This window comes from Ceratotherium simum, chromosome 11 (assembly GCF_057802395.1).
Source record: "Ceratotherium simum simum isolate JZ-2026a chromosome 11, ASM5780239v1, whole genome shotgun sequence".
NCBI lineage: Eukaryota > Metazoa > Chordata > Mammalia > Perissodactyla > Rhinocerotidae > Ceratotherium > Ceratotherium simum.
In genome coordinates this window covers 50,691,350-50,710,687 of record NC_141910.1, presented here as the reverse complement: position 1 = coordinate 50,710,687, position 19,338 = coordinate 50,691,350, and positions in this window count along the sequence as shown.

Here is a 19,338-nt window from a genome sequence, read left to right as displayed (position 1 = left end):
CAGATGTTCACTCTGGATTCAGCTTTTCCACGACAAGCACTAAGGGTGCCAAGACATCGAGTCCAGCTGGCAGCCTCCTTGAACCTGAGCCTTAGCATTCCCCCTCCCACTTTGGGTAAAATACTGAACTGCCAGTGATGAGAATTTACCCTGTGCTCCTCCCCTACTGGGCCAGGGCTTGAGGCTTGAATAGCGTGATATCATGCAGCACAAGGTTGGCTGGCTGATTAAAGAACATGAGCTGATGGAAGAAGCGACCAAGATAAAACCCTGAAAAGCAGGCTTTGTGGGGCCAGTGGATTTATAATGCAACTGTGAGCACCAGTGAGCTCAGGGTCATTTGTTTCATTAAATTGAGCAAACATTTATTGAGCATCTTCTATACACCTAGCCCAAATCTGTAGAGGAATTCATAATATTTTTTAGCTAGAAAAAATAAGATGATAAGGAGAAGTAGAAGATTATGAGCAGGAGTGTAGCCTAATGGATAAGGTTCAGTCTCTGGATATGATTGCCAGATCTGCACTCCCTGGATGGCCTGGGCAAACTAAACCTCAGTTTCCTCCTCCGAACAATGGGAATGATAATAGTGTTTTCTTTATAGTATTGAGACAAGGATTACATAATGTATTAAATTTAGAGCTCTTAGCCCAGCTGAGCCACAAGCGCTTGATACGTGTTTAGATGATGATGATGATGATGATGATGATGATGAGAAAAAGAGGAGGTCCTTGATTTTTTGTGGAACATGGGAGAAGTATCTGTTTGCCAATATATCCTTTTCATAACTTCAGTCATTTTTCTTCTCAGAGTGTAAACAGGAAAGTCTTGTACCTTAAGGCCACTCAGTATATATTCACTGGTGTTGGAGATGCTGAATTGAGGATCCTGGGATGGGACACCAAAAGGTCAGCTGAGAGCAGAATCTGGAAGGCAGGATTACAAGCATGGGGTCCAGGGGCTGGCCCCATGGCTTAGTGGTTAAGTGCGCACGCTCTGCTACTGGCGGCCCAGGTTGGGGTCCCGGGCGCGCACTGACACACCGCTTCTCCGGCCATGCTGAGGTGGCGTCCCACATACAGCAACTAGAAGGATGTGCAACTACAACATACAACTATCTACTGGGGCTTTGGGGAGAAAAAGGGGAAAAAAGGAGGAGGACTGGCAATAGATATTAGCTTAGGGCCAGTCTTCCTCAGCAAAAAGAGGAGGATTGGCATGGATGTTAGCTCAGGGCTGATCTTCCTCACACACACACATGAAAAAGAAGCATGGGGTCCAGGGCCTGTGTAGGAAAGCCCTGTTCCTCATCTAGCCAAGGGTCCAGCAAGACATAGATGAAGAGGAGGTGAAGGTCAGAATCTGGAAAACACTAAGTCAGGTGTATACAGAGTTCAAGTCTATGCAAAATCTCACATGTTCAATTTCCAGGGATTAAAAAGGCTAACTTTTTAATCCCGCACTGCTGAGGTCAATCAAGCAATTCCTCGGTGTCCTCAAACGGGAACTGCAAAGCTTTGGGATCTCAGAAGCTGAGGTCGTCTGTAGCATTTGGCAGGGCTCTCGTTGGGTCTTCTGGGTCATCCCTGGCTTTTGGGGCCCCCACGTGTGTTCACAGACATAGTAATAAAGGACATTAGGGTTCTTTTCTGGAAAAGGACCAAGACCCCTGGATGCTTCCAATTTTCCAATGTCTCACGAAATTTTCTTGTTCCTTACCCAAACTACCCATTCCAACCCCTGTCTTTCTCCATTCTGCCTTGTGTAACTGGATTTCCAATTTGGTTCACACACTTTCCCTTCACGCCAGTCACATTGATCTCCACCATTTATTTGCATTGTACCACACCTGCCATTGCCAACTCTAGTAACTAAATAAAATAAATCTTTTTCTATTTGATTGCTTTGTCCTGTGTTATTGCTTTGCCTTTGTTGTTCCTCTACAACCAGGAAACTTGGATATGATACACTAGCTGTCAGCATCCAAAGGTAATAAAATGTTCCTCTCCCAAATCTCTTTCCGGCAGTTCATCACCAACAATCTCTTCCTACCTTGAAATGTTTGGTTTTATTGTTCCCCTTCGTTTCCTGCCCTTAGGCCCATCCATGTTCTGCTGGTGCCAGTTTTTCTCTTGTCCTTCACACCCAACCTTAGAGGCTATTGTCACCTCAGGCCCTGATATGTGAGTCACAAGGTTATTGCTTTACTGAGCTCCTGTCTGCTTTCCGGCACAGACCTTCAATGAGCTGCAATATTTTGCTTGCAATTTCCCTGTGTCCCCACCAGCCTTTATCTCGATGGCCAGGCCCAGGCAATAACTACTCTGTCTTCTTTATCTGGATCCAGAGCTGTCTATCTTATGAAGTGAGCACCCCTGTGCATGCTATCTCAGTCCTCCATCTTTCCATCACTTGTGGAATTGCTTTTCTTTATATTCTGTGCCCTGTCTCATGTTCAGATGCTCTCTGATAGGATTTTTTGAAGAACAGTTTGGTATTTCCTTATCAGTGGAGATGACGAGAAATGATGGAGAAATTCCATCGCTTGCTTTCTCTCACCCTCCTCTCCAATTTGATTTTCAGAAGCAGTGCTTGATGCTTTTGTTTTTTACACCGGAAACCTGCAGGAGTTCCGACCTGCCTTTTTCTGTGTACTCCTTTCAATCTGAAGCCATCTCTTGAGTCTTGAGAACTAAGCACCAGACAGTGTCTGCGAAGTAATTGTATCACGTCAGAACTCGAAACTCTGATTCTATCTTACCATCCCCATGAAGGTGTTCTGGCACAGATTGAAACTTTCCACTTCTCTAAGTCAAACTGAGGTAATGTAAATTTTGGCAGCCCCCAAATAAGCCCACTCCTTCCTGAATCTTTGTGTGCTGGGTGTGCGGTGCACTTCCTATGTATCAGCAGCTTTGAAGAGCAATATTGTGCTCACATGCTCTACTCCGTAGAGAACTTGTTCTCAATATGAAAAGTTTCTGTTTCCAGGACTCCCTGGAGGTCATTACTCCCAGTTTCAGTTTCCTTGTCTTGTTTGGAGGAGTGACCCAGGAGTGCAGGAGGTGATTCATGGGGTTAAAAGGAAACCAGGAGGTGATCTCCAGGGTTAAGTGTTTTGAAAACCTCAAGGATAGTGGCAACCTCCAAAGTTCCACATAGACTTCATCAGCAGGGAAAAATGTTTGCTCTGCGGGTTCTCTTTTTCTTCCCCCAAATCAAAAAATAGTGTTATTAATTCTGATGACTCCAAAGCATCAAAAAAAAAAAAAAAAAGGAAAGAAAGAAAGAAATGGCAAAAAAAAAAAAAAGAAAGAAAATCTAAAAATGGCAAAAAAAAAAAGATAAGAAAAGAAATCACCTTCCCACATTGGCAGGCCCCAAGGCAAAGGGGTCCCCGTTGCAAACAATGCAGGCCTAGGCAGATTTACAGGATCTTTGGAAAGTGTTTTTTTCCTCAACTCCTTGAATTTCTCTTCCACTGGTTATCGCATCAAAGGAAAGCTGGAGGTACCTGGAGTATATTTGGTGAGATTCTGTCCTAATAAAGCTTAACCTTGAGTGATTAGATAGGGGTAATACACATAGAGTCTGGTCTTAAAATTATAGAAGTGGTATAAAGTGAGTCTAGGTCCACCATTTATTAGCTGTGTGATTTGGAGCAAGTCACTTAACCTCTCTGACTCTCATTTTCCTCATCTGTGCAATGAGAATAATAATAGTACTAATCTGCTAAAGTTTTATAAGATTTAAATTAAATAATCCACAGTTCTTGGCATATGGTAAGTTCTTAGCAAATGCTATCTATTGATATAACTATATTACAAAAGTATTAGAAAATAAAGAAAAACAATTCTAACAGAATACAGCAATTAGTCACTGTTTTGCATTCTTTCCTGCTATGCATCTTTCCTAAACTCATCACTTTTTTTACATAATTGTATCACACAATTTGGTACCTACACTGTTCCACTTAACATTGTAGGAGACAAATTTTTCATGTTGCTACATAGACTTCATAACGTATGTTTGGATTGTAGGACACAAACTGACTAAACACAAACTATTTTAACCTAACAATGATTCCCCATCAGACAGGAGAAAACCCCATCAGCCAGGAGGCAAGGGCAACTGTCAGACCCCACAGCTGGGAGGTGGGTGACAGCAGCCTGGGCAGCTCTGCAGCTCAGCTCCATCTCCTCCCAGAAGAGAAGCCCTGACCTTCCCCCTTTGTCTATCCACTCTAACATTTATAGAGTAGGCACTGTGTTAGGTTCTAAGCATTAAAAAACTAGAGACTCCAGCCCTGCCCTCAGGGAGTACACAGTCTCCTTGACAAGAAAACAAAAGATGAAATAACAGGAGGCTTGGCACTCTACCAGAGATGCCCACAAGAGGCTGTGAGCGCAGGTAGAGGCTCTGCTAGCTCAGAGTGGGGAGAATGGGGCAAGCTTCCTGGAGGAACGACACTTCTGACTTCTTACTCTTCATCTCTTGGCATCTTAATCCCCTCCTTGCCATCTTCTGACCATTTTTTCACTGCCCGTCACTCCATTCCATCCTCTGGCCCTGCAGTCCACATTGCTTTCTCCAACCCTGATTTCTGTTACTGTTTCTCCATCATCCCCTCCTCATAGTTGGCCAGACCCCATAAAGTATGGACTTGGCAGGAGATCACCTGGACAAGTGAGCAGCCAATTCAGTTCATTCAACTAATGTATTCTGAGTTCTTATAGACACAAAACTCTGTCCAAGGAGCTAACTGGGCATGGAGGGATACAGAGATCATGAAATGAAATAGTTCCCTGCTTGGGAGGATCATTTGGTCCTGGGGCATGGGGGGAGGAGTAGCAAAGACACAGTTGACAGCCATAACAGCCAGACAGACTGTGACCATGCTTTGGTGGTGATATAAACAAGAGGTAATGGGAACATAAAGCAGAAACTCCTTAATAAACATAGTTTGGGATGGGATAGGTGGAAAGTACTTAAGCTTACATAAGAGGGAGATACGAGAGTGTTACATGTCTGGGTCTTCGAGAATGAGTGGGATTTTGTACAGTGAAGAATATGGAAGGCAGGCATTCCAGAAATAAAAAGCTGGAAGTGGATGATGTGTGGAGAAGAGTTCATTGGTATGACTAGAATATAAAACACATCTGGTAATGACGAGAGATGAGACATCTATCAGCCACCAGATGTCTACCCTCCAGGCTGTAGCTCAGAGAATCCTTCTTCAGACACAAAAAAACAGCCCCAGAAACCTCCAAAAGTTGATCATCGGGATCCCGCCACACTGGTAAAATGGCTGGTTCCTTGCCCCATCAATAAAAGGCAATCCCTCCACTCACTAACCCCTACCATCTCTCAGAGTTTCCAATAGCTTTTTACTGCCTTACTCTTAAATGTGTACAGACAACCAAGAACCACTTGACATTCGAGGAAAGCCCCAATGTAGAAAAGACCAACTAAACATATAGAAAAAAAGAAACAGAAGAAAAAGAGATAATTCATGGAATGGGAGAAAAACTCTAAAAGGAGATATGAAAAGATATTTTTTCTCTAAAACAAGAACAGGATGCAGTCAAATGAGATCACAGAACAAGAAACAGTTCTTGAAATTCAGAAAAGGCATAAAAAAATTAATAGAAATTGGAAAATAAAGTTAATGAAATCTTCCAGGAAGTTGAACAAATAGTTGAGAAGACAATGAAATGTGAGGGAAAAAAATTGAGATTCAGCCCAGAAGGTCTGAAAATAAGAATCTGATAAGATTCTGGTATTAACATCTGATAATAAGAATTTCAGTAAATAAATTCACCAAATTTAGCAAATAAAAATATAGGATGCCTTGGGGCCGGCCCCGTAGCATAATGGTTAAGTTCAGCATGCTCCGTTTCCTTTTTTTTTTTTTTTTTTTTTCCAAAAGTAATTTTTATTATTTGTTGAATCCCTCTTACGTGCCAGGCGCTTGGCTGGGTGCATTATGAACCCTAGTGACCGCGCGACGAGCGGGTACTACCATCCTCATTTTACAGACGGAGGAAGGAGGGCAGAGGGTGCCTGGGACATGGCACATATAGTAAAAGCAGGACTTGAGCAAGTCTGTCCACTTCCAGAGCCCTAGTTCTTTACCTCTGAACTACACTTCTACTGTGTTGGGAGATTTTGGCTGCCCTTGAGAAAAAGATTTATGACAAAATGTACCAGTGGAGTCTAGGGGGTGAGATAGAGCAGAGGAATGTGGTATAAAATTTGTTTCTAATTAAATCTGATACAAAATAAGCATGCTCCGTTTCAGTGGCCCAGGTTCACAGGTTCAGATCCCAGGCGCAGACCTACACCACTTGTCAGCCATGCTGCGGTGGAGACCCACATACAAAGTGGAGGAAGATGGGCACAGATGTTAGCTCAGGGCTAATCTTCCTCAAGCAAAAAAAATAAAATAAAATAAAATATATACAGGATGCCTAGTTAATTTTGAATTTCCGATTTTCAGATAAGCAATGAATAATTATTTAGGGTAAATATGTCCCAAATATTACATGGAACATATTTACACTAAAAAATATTACACAGAACATAGTTATACTAAAAAATTAGTTGTTGATTATCTGAAATTCAAATTTAACTGGACATTCTATAAAGGCAACCCTACTGGTAAAGAGAGAACAAATAAATTAAAAGGAAGGAAATTATTAACCAAATAATTCAATAAAATTTCTCAGAACTGAATAACATAAATACCCAATTTAAAAAGTCTCATTGTGTTTGAAGAAAAATGAATTTTAAAAGACCCACAGAATGGCATTGGATTTTTCAATAGCAACTGGGGAAACTAGAATATAATTGTTAAAATTTACAAAATTTGGTGAGAAAATTATTTTCATCCTAGAATTCTATAACTAGGCAATCTATTAATCAAGTATGAGGGCAGAATAAAGATATATTCAGAAATGCAAAAGTTCAGAAAGCTTACCTCCCATATATCCTTTGTTAGGAAGTTGCTAAAAGATGTGCTCCACCAAATTCAAGAGTACACCAAGAAAAGTGAAACACAAGATCCAGGAAACAGTGGATCCATCTCAGAAGAGCAGCCAAGAGAAAATGCAGGAAGAGGGCTATGTGATAGGTCTACTCTGAAAGCCAGGGAAATGGAGGACTCTCAGAGGAGATTGTCAAAACAAAAGTAGACCTGCCAGAGTGGCTAATAAGTTAGATAATGTGATGGAGCATAAAAAGAGAATTAGAGATTTGTTTATGGAAAATTATAGAACTGAAAAATAAGGCTAAACTCGAGGAAAACCATAGAGCTGTTCAAAAATGAAAATGTTACTTGGTTCTGTGTAATTATGTCAATACTGATTGATCATTGATATTACTAAAAATAGAGATGAGAGGTTTGGAAAAAGGGAGTAGGGAGGTAAAAATGTAAGATCCTCAAGGGTCAGAAGACTTAATATTTTTAAGATGTCACTCTTCCCAAATTGATGCAGAGAATCAGTGTAATTCCAATCAAAATCACAGCAGCATTTTCCACAGAAATTGACAAGCTGATTTTAATGGAAATGCAAAGGTCTTGGAAGAGCCAAAACAACTTTGAAAAAAAGAAGGACAGAGTTAGAGGATTAATATTACCTGATTTTAGGACTTATTATAAAGCTACAGTCATCAAATCAATTGGTCACTGAAGATGGATGAATAGATCAATGGAACAGAACACAGAGTCCAGAAATAGATCCACACATGTAGGAACAACAGAATTTCAACAAAGGTGCCAAGACAATTCAGTGTAGAAAGGATAGTCTGTTCAACAAATAGGGCTGGAACAGCTGGATATCCATACGCAAAAAAATAACTTTGATTCATACCTCACACCAATGCAAATATTAAATCAAAATGAATCACAGATCTAAATGTAAAAGCTAAAACTATGAAACTTATAGTAGAAAACATAGGAGAAAAACTCTGTGGATTTACATTAGGCAAATATTTCTTAGATACATCACTAAAAGCACAAATTGATAAATTGAACTTCATCAACCTTTAAAACTTCTGCTTTCTAAAAACACTTAAGAAAATGAAAAGACAAGACACATAGAAAATCTTTGCAAACCATATATCTGATAAAGGGCTTGTACCTAGAATATATGAAGAACTCTGAAAACTCAATAGTAAGCGGAAAAAAACTGATTTTTATTTTATTTATTTTTCTTCCTTTTTTTTTTTTTTTGTGAGGAAGATCAGCCCTGAGCTAACATCCATGCCAATCCTCCTCTTTTTGCTGAGGAAGACAGGCCCTGAGCTAACATCTATTGCCAATCCTCCTCCTTCTTTTCCCTTTTTCTCCGGAAGGCCTCCATAGATAGTTGTATGTCATAGTTGCACATCCTTCTAGTTGCTGTATGTGGGACGCCACCTCAGCATGGCCGGACAAGCGGTGTGTCAGTGCGTGCCCGGGATCCGAACCCAGGCCACCAGTAGCAGAGCACACGCACTTAACCGCTAAGCCACGGGGCCGGCCCTAAAAACCTGATTTTTAAAATGGGCAAAATATTTGAATAGATACTTCACCAAAGAAGATATAAGAATGGCAAAAGAGCACATGAAAAGATATCCAATATCATTTACCACTGGAGAAAGGCAAATTAAAACCACAGTGAGGTACTACTACATTAGAATGGCTAAAATTAGAAAGACTGACTGTACCAAATGTTGGCAAAGATGAGAAGGAACTAGAATTCTCACACTGCTGGTGGGAATACAAAATGGTAGGACCACTTTGGAAAACAGTTTTCCAGTTTCTTGAAAAACTGAATATTCCCCTACCATATAATTCAGCTATTCCACTCCTAGATACTTACTCACTAGAAATGAAAGCAGATGTCCATGCAAAGACTTGTACAAGAATGGTCACAGCAGCTTTATTTCTAATAGCCCAAAACTGGAAACAACCCAAATGTCTGTTAACAGGTGAATGGATAAACAAACTGCGGTATATCCACACAGTGGGATACTACTCAACAAAAAAGAATGAACTATTGATATACGCAACCACGCAGATGAATCTCAAAATCACTATGTTGAATGAAATAAGCCAGGCAAAAAAGAGTACATACCATGTGATTTTGTTTTATAAAACTCTAGAAAATGCAAACTAATCAACAGTGACAAAGAGTAGGTCTGTGTTTACCTGGGGATGTTGGGGCTGGATGTGGGAGTTGGGGTGGTGGGGAGAAGTGGGAGGGAGGCATGATGAAGGGGTGTGAGGAGATTTTACAGGTAATGGATATGTTCGTGATTTTGATTGTGGTGATGGTTTCATGGGTGGACTTATGTCAAAATTTATCCAATTGTACACTTTGAATACATGCAATTTGTTGTATGTCCATTACACCTCAATAAAACTGTTGACAAATTTTTTAAAAATCCTCATCTACATAAAAGGGAGCCAATTATAAAGTTTAAAATTGAGGGGTCAGGAAATAACAATATAAGCATAAAATTTAGAAGAACGGAGCTATTTGCCAGGAGAACTGCCAAAAAAAAAAAAGTTGGGAGTAGCTGCCTCTGGTAGCCAGAACGAGGGCAGGGCTGGAAGGGAACTAGTGGAGTGTAGCAGCAAATGACTCATGTTTTCCATTATGGGCCTTTGGCTTCTGTTTGATTTTTAAACAATGTGCAGGTATTACCTACTTTTCATAAATATTAGAAGAGAACATTTTACACAAGAAAGTGTATAGTTAGATTATGAAAATGACTCTGGGAGGCATTTTGGTGAATGGATCATGCAGAAGGGCATCAGGAAACAGGAGCGCAGTTTGGCGGCTTCTGCAATAATCTTGGTAAGAAGGATGAACCTAGAAGGTATCTGAATTGAACCTCTTCTTGTTTGATGTGTGATGTGAGTGATACCTCCCCATTTCTCTCCCACTCTGAATCCTATCACTCTCCCTGCATGCCCCCAGGCCCTCCCCTCTGTAGCCATCACCCTCCCCATTCTGAGGGACAGCTGTAGGAATCGCGAGGTGACCTGAGGTGTGCACACGTGGGCACTTGCCAGAGGCGCATTGTAAGATCAGGGGACCAGGCCCCAGGGCAGCAGGCAGGGGCTTCCTGGGATGCAGTTGGCTAGTTGCATCGCTGCCAGAACCTGAAACCTAGCCTGGTTCATTCATTACACAAACATGTGTTACATGCCTGATACCTTACCCTCTTCAGGGAGGGCCAATGCCTGTAATCTAATTTCTGGACGCCAATACTGGAAGCAGGCGCCTTCTGGTCATTTTCGTAGAGTTTTTGCCAGTTACCCATAGTCTCTGTTAATCAAATTCTTCCCTTCCTTTGAATTCCTACATTCCTTTCTTGGCTGTGCTGTTGACATTGGCTGTGGTGATGGAATTTTCCAGTTTCATAGAAACTGTAGCAGTTTTAAGGTTATGACAGCTCAGTAAACTCTTTGTTTCTATTATAGCCTGAGCCCTGGAGCTCTTGATGAAACAAATATTTTATAGAATGTAAGGTTTCTCTGTGAGCAGACACCACTGGTCGAAGCACAAATTACCACTGTATCAGTTAGCTAGAATAGCCCTCCTCATTGTCGATGGATTCAGGTTATTCTGACTTAATGTTGCTCATTTTGTAAATAACTGTAAGCAACTAATGAGAACAGAAGTGGACACTTAGGGGTAGGGATAAATAATACTGCAAGATGACCATTTAAGGCAGCGAGACATTGTTAAGTGAACAAAGCAGGTTACAAATCAATAAGTACAGGATGACCCCATTTTTCTAAATATGCATATGTGTTTGGGTGCACATGTGTGTACATGCATACACAAAATTAGGAACATTAAACAGTGATTCTCTAAGACTCAGGGATTTATGAAAGATTTGTAGTTTCTTAATTTTTGCTTGCCTGGTTTTTCCAAATTTTTTCAAATGAACATGTGTTATTTTGTAATAATAAGAAAAACAAGTTATTTAAAAGTGTAAATAAAAACAGCAAGATCCTGGGCAAACACCATGTGTTTTTGTCTGAATTCTAAATACCCCTACATGAAGGGCCAAGGCCTGGCCTGGCTGGTGGGGGACCTGAATTGCTGTGGGTGGTGGAGCAGAAGCTTCTCCCAGATGGCAGCAGGGAACATCCAAACTGAGGAGCCAGCAGATTCACACCCCTTTCAAGAAACCAAGTCGAAAGACATCAGATGGGTGGTCCAGAGAGCTGACAAAATGAAAGAGGCAGAGGCATATATTAAAGCTGCACTCAGAACCAGAAATCCAGGCACATTCATTCATTCATCCATTGAGCGCCCACTTTGGGCCAGCACTGTGCTGAGAACCAGGGAGATGGCAGCAAGGGCAACCAGGGAAGGACCAGGCAAGACCTACTGTTCTAGGCTTGCTGGCAAGGCTGGGTGGTCAGCCAGCACGGCTTCAAGATCCCAGAGAAGAGTAGTCATGCTGGGCTCAAGCTAGAGGGAAGAGGAATAGCACTGCCACAGTGGGGGATCTACTGCCGCAGTGGGGGGCCTGTTGCCACAGTGAGGGATCTGTTGCCGCAGTGGGGGATCTGTTGCTGCAGTGAGGGATCTGTTGCCGCAGTGGGGGATCTGTTGCTGCAGTGAGAGATCTGTTGCTGTAGTGGGGGATCTGCTGCTGCAGTGGGGGATCTGCTGCTGCAGTGAGGGATCTGCTGCTGCAGTGGGGGATCTGCTTCCCCCCACCCAGGACCCTCCAGCCTCCATGCAGCAGTTTCTACATTAATCCACGTTTCCAGAGTTGATAGAAGAACCATTTAGCTGGGATGACTGATTTATTTCTAAAAATTTCTTAAAATTATATAATGTACAAATATGCAAAGCACTTTTACATATATTCTCTTCATAATAATGTTGTGAGTGGGAAGAAGCACATACTGTTATCACAAAAGAATAAATTGAGGCTCAGAGAAAATAATTGCCCATATTTACATAGTGGTTAGGTCAGAGCTAGTCCCATGTGTTTTAACACCACCACGAAATTAACTCAATTCTAGCACTATTTACCTGGAGATAGCATCGGATCCCACAGGTGAAGGGCTTGTCTCACAAGCCTGCCCCCATTTCAGATGCCAATCACAAGTCCAGGTTGTTACCTGTGCTTCTGACCAGCTGACTACAAATCAGAGGTTCCCACCACTGCCTCTCTGGGTTTGATTAATTTGCTGGAGTGAGTTCACAGAACTCAGAGAAACATTTTACTTACTAGATTACAGGTGTATTATAAAAGGATATAACTCAGGAACAACAGATGAAGACATGCATAAGGCAAGGTATGTGGGAAGGGGTGAGGAGTTTCCATGCCCTCTGGGTGTGCCACTCTCCCCACATCTCCACTCCCTGTTTACAACTCTGGAAGCTCTCCAAACCCCCATCCTTTTGGGTTTCTATGGAGGCTTCACTACATAGGCATGATTGATTAAATCAATGACCATTGGTGATTGAGCTCAATCTCTAGCCCCTCGCCCCTCCTCAGATGGTCCCAACCTCTCATCACAGGGTTTGTTCCCCTGGCAACCAGGTGACCAAGGGGCTTTGCAAAAATCTTCTCATTAACATACGAAAATAAACCTTTATAGCTCTCACTACTTAGGAAATTCCAAGGGTATTAGGAGCTTTGTCCCAAGAACAAGGATTAAGACCAAATATATATTTTGTATTATAAATGACAGTATCACAGCTGGGAACATGGCCTTTACTCTATACTGTCTCATACTTACTTGTTCATTCATCCATTTATTTGTCCAACAAACATTTATTGAGTACCTACTGTGTGGGAGACACCATGCTAAGTACTGGGGGTTCAGGTACAAAGTCATTCACTCAACTGTCCTACTTCAGGTCTATCATTATGTTATTGCAGATGTGTTTGGAAAATCAGGTACAGGACCCAGTAATTACACTCCAGTCTCTGACCTAGATCAATGATTCTCAGTTTCGAATGCACTTAGAATTGCCTGAGGAGCTTTTAAAAAATATCAGTGCCCAGGCCCCATCCAAACCAATACAATTATGATCTCTGCTGTTTTAAGAGCTCCCCAGGTGATTCTAATGTGTAGCCAAAGTTTAGAACCTCGGTTCTTGAGAGTAAGCACAAAGCATGACCATTTCAAGGAAGGAACCAACAGGAGCTGCAAATATCCGTGAACCGACTGACTCTAACAGGACGGTTCTGAACACTGGTCTTGAATCGCCTGAGCTCAGAAGTTCCTCTTGTGTCATCATATGCTCTCTGAGGGGTGGAAATTGAGTGGAGTGTGGTGGGTGATGATTTTGTAATAGGATGGTCCAGCACAGTGAGTGTTCTGGGCAGCAGCCGGAGGCCCCAATCCACTTCTCGACCTCACGCTGAAGAGAATTTGCTCTAAGTGTAAGGACTTTGCTTGACTGTCCGTCACCATTATGCTTTTCTGAGTTTTTACTATGCAAGTACAGGTGTAAGGGTAGAAGAGGGAAATGAGAAGAACTAGATGGGCTTAAAGAGGATCTTATCCAAGCTCATGCTTTACCTAGCTAGGAAACTGAATCCCAGAGAGGGGAAATGACTTGAAACAATTAGAGAACAATTCAAAACAGGGCATGATTCAGTGCCAAAACATGGCTATAGGCCAAAACTGCCTACTCTTAGTGCTTTTGAGGACTGATGGTTCACCATGGGTCGTAGTGTACTAGCACTCTCTTTCTGGGTTGATTGACATTCACATTTTCATCTCCCAGAGGCATTTAGCTGGAGCAAATTCATAAGCCAAATTAGATAAAGGCAGACAGAAGAGGAAGAAGGGAAGAGAAAGCACCCTCCATCTGCTAAGCATCCATAGCATGTGCTGGCACCCCACAGCAGCTTCACAAAGCAGACACTATTTATTACTCTCATTTTACAGACAGGGAAACTGAGGCTCAGAGAAGTTAAACTAATTTGCCTCAAATCATGGAGTTGATAAGTGGCAGTGGAACTCGATTGTGTCTGGCTCTCTCTACCATATTTACCATTTTTGAAACCATGACTGTCATCTTCAATTCACATCGTATTGGTAGCTTGCCTGCAGGTCTAGGAACTGGACAGTGCTCTATCCACAAATTGAGGATTGTGGCTTCTGCTATTCTCTCCCTTCTTTTCTTTCTCATCATACTTTTGATTCATGTATTCCTATTCCCCTGAGTTGATTGATGTGAGCAACATAAGCTGAATGTGATCATCTAACATGCCTGGCTTTGGGTGGGAGAGGTGGATAGAGATCAAGAAATAGGAAATGAATCCAAAGAGAACTCTACAACCTGAATCAGAAGCCTGAGACAGCGCCATCAAGGATGGAACAGCCATGGTAAACAGTATCCTGTGAACAATTCTGGAGGAAAATAGAAATGTGGACCCTTTTTTCAAGACATTTTCAACTAGGAATAGAAGATAATGTCTTCTAAACACATGAACACATAAATGATGGAAACATGGGTACATTTTCTTTTGAGGAAACTCTGGAAATAGATTTGGGTGTTTTGGCCAGCTGGGAGTATGATTCTGTTTTATTTCACCACTGTGAAGCATGGTTCTTGAGTCAAAGGGCTCTGTGACTTCGGGTACAACAATCATTATTCATATCATTGTTTGTAATGATGGGGCAGCTTCCACAGGCTTGCCTCTTATTTGTTCATGGGAATTGTCTCTCATGACCAGGCAACACAACGAACCAGCCTAGATTTATGAGAGACTTGAATAACACACTTATGTCTGATCCTCTGTGTTGGTTTGCATTTTGGAGTCTGAGATATTTATGGCTGAGAATCCCTGAAGATGAGGCCTCTTTACCTTTCTCTCTCACTCATGAAGAAAATGGTGATTTTCAGGTTCTGTGAAACAGAATATGCTCCAGGATACTCAGAAACTCTGGCTAGTCAGTAAGCCTAAAAGGAGAAAGGGAAGGAAATGACCATTTATTGAGCATCTAACTATGTACTCACATCCCTAAGCGGCAAGTATTCTCATCCCAAATATACAGAAGACAGGATAAAGGAAATGACACTCTATCATGGGCACGGGTTTTGGCATCAGATGAACTGACCTAGGTGTGCATCCTGGCTACACCACTGCTTAGTTCTGTAAACTTGGCAGAAGTCTCTGAGTCTCACAGTTTTTCTCTCATTTAATTTTTTAACAATTTTTTTTTTTTTGTGAGGAAGATCAGCCCTGAGCTAACATCCATGCCAATCCTCCTCTTTTTGCTGAGGAAGACTGGCCCTGAGCTAACATCCGTACCCATCTTCCTCCACTTTATGTGGGGTGCCGCCACAGCATGGCCTGACAAGCGGTGCATTGGAGCGCACCCGGGATCCGAAGCCAGGCCGCCAGCAGCAGAGCGCGCGCACTTCACTACGCCGTGCCAGCCCCTTTAACAGTTTTATTGAGGTGTAATTGACATACAGCATACTGCACATGTTTATTTAAAGTGTGCAATCTAACAAGTTTTGATATATGTGTATACCTATTAAACCATCACCCAATCAAGATCATCACATCCATCACCCCCAAAAGTTTTCTCCTCCTCCGTTGTAGGCCCTCCCTTCTGCTCCTCTTTACCCCGTCCCCAGAAACCAGTGAGCTGCTTTCTGCCTGAGTGTGGTAGACAGAAATAATGACCCCACCAAAGATGTTCATGGCCTAATCCCCTGAACCTGTGAATATGTTACCTTATATGGCAAAGAGACTTTGCAGATGAGATTTTCCTGGGCCCAGTGTAATCACGAGTCTCCCTATAAGGGAAAGAGGGAGGGAGGCAGGAGAGTTAGAGTCAAGGATGGAGATGTGATGTTGGAAGCAGGGTCGGATTCGGCGAGGGATTTGAAGATGACACACTGCTGGCTTTGAAGATGGAGGAAGGAGCCACAAGCCAAAGAATTCAAGAGGTCTTTAGGAACTGGAAGAGGCAAGGAAATGAGTTCTCCCCTAGAACTTCCAGAAGAATGCAGCCCTTGTAGCCTGCAGGAACGCCGTAGCATAGTGAAATCCAGGGTGTAGGCTTAATAACGGCCCTCAAAAATACCCAGTCCTAATTCCTGTAACCTATGAATGTTACCTTATATGGTAAAAGGGACTTTGCGAATATAATTAAATTAAGAATTTTGAGACGGGAAGATTATCCTGGATTATTTGGGTAGGCCTTAAATGTAATCACAAGTGTCCTTATAAGAGGGAGGCAGAGGGAGATATTACCATAAAAGGAGAAGGTAGGAGCCAGTCCGGTGGTGTAGTGGGTAAGTTTGCACGCTCCGCTTCGGTGGCCAGGGGTTTGCAGGTTCGGATCCTGGGTGCAGACCTACACACCCCTTATCAAGCCATGCTGTGGCAGGTGTCCCACATATAACATAGAGGAAGATAGGCACAGTTGTTAGGTCAGGGCCAATCTTCCTCAGCAAAAAGAGAGGAGGATTGGCAACGGATGTTAGCTCAGGGCTAATCTTCCCCACCAAAAAAAAAAAAAAAGGGAGAAGCTGATGAGATGCTAGAAGCAGAGATCAGAGTGATGTTTTTGAAGATGGAGGAAGAGGCCACACACCAAGTAATACAGTCAGCCACTAGAGACTGAGAAAGGCAAAGGAATGGATTCTCCCCTCAGCCTCCAGTAGGGAGCAGCACTGCCAACACCTTGACTTTAGCCCGGTGAAACTGATTTTGGACTTCTGACCTGTAAACCTGTAAGAGAATGAATCTGTGTTGTTTTAATCCACTAAGTTTGTGATAATTTGTTACAGCAGCAGTAGGAAACTAATACACTGAGCCTCAGTTTTACATCTATAAAATGAGAACAATATAACATTTCTGGAGTTATAGTAAAATTAAATAATTTAGTTTGTAGCAGATGGAGCTCTTTCCCATAATGCCACTATTCCTTTCTCCTCAACCCTGAAAGCATGTGGTCCTTTACATAAGTTATACTTCTAGAAGTGGCCAATACTAATAGGGAAAGATTTGTTTGTCTTGTAGGAGCTCTGGTGGGAAGAGTGATGAGCCTCTTGTAGGGAAGGGAAGTAAGACCTGACCAATTGTAGTCCAAGACCTATGACCTCACAGAGCTTGTGCCTGGGTAGAGAGGGCAAATAGGTAGAACCACCAATGGAGATAGATTATGGAGAAGGGTTTTGTTTTAAAATGTAGGTTTTATTATTATTCAGGTAAGGTGAGGCCAACAGATCAGAAGACTGTCATTGGAGAGTTACTTTGTTACTCACAGTTCCCAAGAGGAGGGGGCACTGCACACCACGGGGGGCCATGTGGGGAAGCAGCAGGTCCAGTCAGGAGGCAGAAGTAGTGGAAAGAAAACAAGGGCAAGAGCCTTTACTGTGGTTTCCATGGGAAGGAATAGGAGAGGCAGAATGAGCAGGTTTAGGATTGGTTAGTTTGAATAATTTCAGCAGGTTCTGGGGTATAGAGACTGGCCGACATTGCTGGTACTTGGCCTCGGGGTGATTAGGGCAGAGAATACTAGCCTGGAGTATAAGAGCCAGATAAAGGAGGCGTGTGTGTGTGGGGGGGGTGACCTCTGGATTGGTTAGTTTGCATATGAAGGCATACTTCCAAGCAAGTTATTTACTATCTTTAGGAATGAGGTCCTAGATGCCAGAGCATCAGAAATACAGAAAATATAGTTAATACAGTTTTCTGGATGGCCATCTCAGATAGATTATGGGGCACATCAGGGGTGATTCAGTGGGAGTCGTAAATAGATGTTGAAGGAATTGGAATTGGGCCTTAAAGTTCATTACTGTTTAGAGAAACAATAGAGAAGAAGTTAGAGACATTTCTCATTGGAAGACTGCGTAAATAACTTCTCATAGGGGGACAGCCTGGCTGAAGGTTTACCTGCAGCATAGGATGTGACAGACACTGTTGGTTGGTTACTCAATTTCTATTCCCAACCTTCTTTTCTTTTGCCATTTCCCCCTACAGAGTCTAAAATGTCAAATGCTTGCTTTCGCATACTCCTTACAGATAGAAGTAGCTATGTGACCAAGTTCTGGCCAATGGGACAACAGAGGACACCTGTTGGGGAAGTTTCTGGGAAGGATTTTTCTTCCTGGATAAAAAGATTAAGCCTCACAAGGAGAACACCTTTTCCTCTGTTTACTGTTTCCTGCCTTTAGATATGATTGTGATGCCTGGAGTTGTGGCAAGCATCTTGAGCTATGAGGCGACAAGCATGAAAATTTAAAACCAACATGCAGAGGAAGTCAGAGCAGAAGGATAGAAAGAACCTGGGTCCTTGCTGTCATCCTTGAGTTATGGAACCAATTCTGAGACTGCCAACCTCTATACTCTTTGAGTTAAGTAATAATAAATATTTTTATGGTTTAAGCCATTGTAAGTTGAGTTTGCTGTTACTTATAGCTGAAAGCATTCTTTACTGACACAGAAGGTTTGTGTTATAGTAGTGGCAGAAATGTTGATGTCTATGTTGGATGAGTGGCTCATTACCAGAGGTCTAAATTTACTTTCTGGCATTTTTATCTTTTTAGCCTAAGTGAAATTTTGGTCCATCAGTGTATCAGTCAGGGTTTTGGCAAGAAACAAGTAGAAATTCAGAAAGGATGACTGAAAAGAGTTAAGGAAATTATGACAAAGGTGGAATCAGGATTAAGGAAGGATTAACAGAGGATGATGAAGCACCCTGGGGCTAGATCTAACAAGTTAGGCTGCCACACAGTGGGCCCTGCCTGAAGGGACAGAGGAGAGTGTGGGTCCCAGAACTTAGAGAGAGCTGAGCTGTAGGAGAGGAGCTGTGGCCTTAGGTGGAGTAGAAAGCCACTGCCACCCAGCAGCCCCACTGGGAGGGAGCCAGGGAAACAAACGCCTTGATCTCTTTCTCAGCCCACCCGGCAGCCTCCTGCCAGTGCCCCCGGCAGGCTGAGCTCTGCCGGAGACAAAGGGCCAGGGAGCAGGGGGATGCAAGCTGCATAAGTCAGCATGAAGTGTGTGTGTTCGGGGGGTGGGGAGAGGGACAAAAAGAAATAAGCAGAATTAGAGTCCACCACTGGTTTGTGTTAACACAAATTTGTCACGTCTTCTAAGCCACTCATTCCAGCACCGAGACTCCTGAACTGTCGAAGACACAGCTGCCTTCTCAGGAAATCAAAGCCTTTGATTTTAAATACCTTTAGAATTCCATAACATCACTGGGTAACTAAGCGTATGCTAAGTCTCAGTCACAGGGATTTTTGCAAAGAGGGAAACTGTGGACTATAAGAAATGGGTAGCTCTGGGCCTCCAGTTACGTATCTGTGGCCTCTGCCAGCAGTGGACTGCAGG